Source organism: Corvus kubaryi, unplaced genomic scaffold (genome assembly GCF_017639235.1).
Source record: "Corvus kubaryi isolate FWS band 111438036 unplaced genomic scaffold, C.kubaryi_AGA036_p1.0 36985, whole genome shotgun sequence".
Classification (NCBI taxonomy): Eukaryota; Metazoa; Chordata; class Aves; order Passeriformes; family Corvidae; genus Corvus; species Corvus kubaryi.
The window spans coordinates 5514-6250 of NW_024581002.1; positions in this window are offsets into that span (position 1 = coordinate 5514).

A 737-nucleotide genomic window follows, 5' to 3' on the forward strand; every position below is an offset into this window, starting at 1 on the left:
ATCCAGTGTCCATCCCTATTGTCCATCCCCAGTGTCCATATCCAGTGCCCATATCCAGTGTCCATCCCTATTGTCCCCCCCCAGTGCCCATCCCCGGTGTCCACCCCGCCCCGGCCACGCTCCGGCCGTGTCACCCTGGCTCACTCTGAGCCTGGCCCAGCCCGGAGGGGTTCGAAGCCACCGCGCCGAGCGGGGCTGGCGCTGTCCCCGGCCGGGGACCGTCCCCCCCGAGCCCCGGCCCCGTCACGGCCCCGTCACGGCCCCCGGGGCCCCCCCAAAATCACAGACGCGGCTCCGCACGTGCCCGGCCGAGCCCCAGTTCCCAGCGGGAGCCGGGAAGGGTTAAACTGGGAGCTGGGACGGGAACTGGAGCAGTCCATGGCCTCGGGGCCGGGGTTTGGCCCCGCCGGGGCAGCGGCAGAGCCGGCTCGGGCAGTCCCGGAGCGGCCGGAAGGGCCGAGCGGGGCCGCGGGGCAGAGCCGGGCCGGGCGGGGCCGGGCCGGGCTGGGCACGGAGCTGGGCACGGAGCTGGCACCGGAGCGGGGACACGGCGCAGAGGGGGGACATGGCACAGGGTGGGGGGCACAGCCTGGGGTGGGGGTCACAGTCCCGTTTGGGGGACACGGTCAAGAGTGAGGGTCACAGCACGGGAAGGGGGGGTCACAGCCCCTTGGGGGGGGCCAAGCCCCCTGGGGGGGGGGGTCAAAGCACAGAAAGGGGGCGGGTGCCCGCTCCGG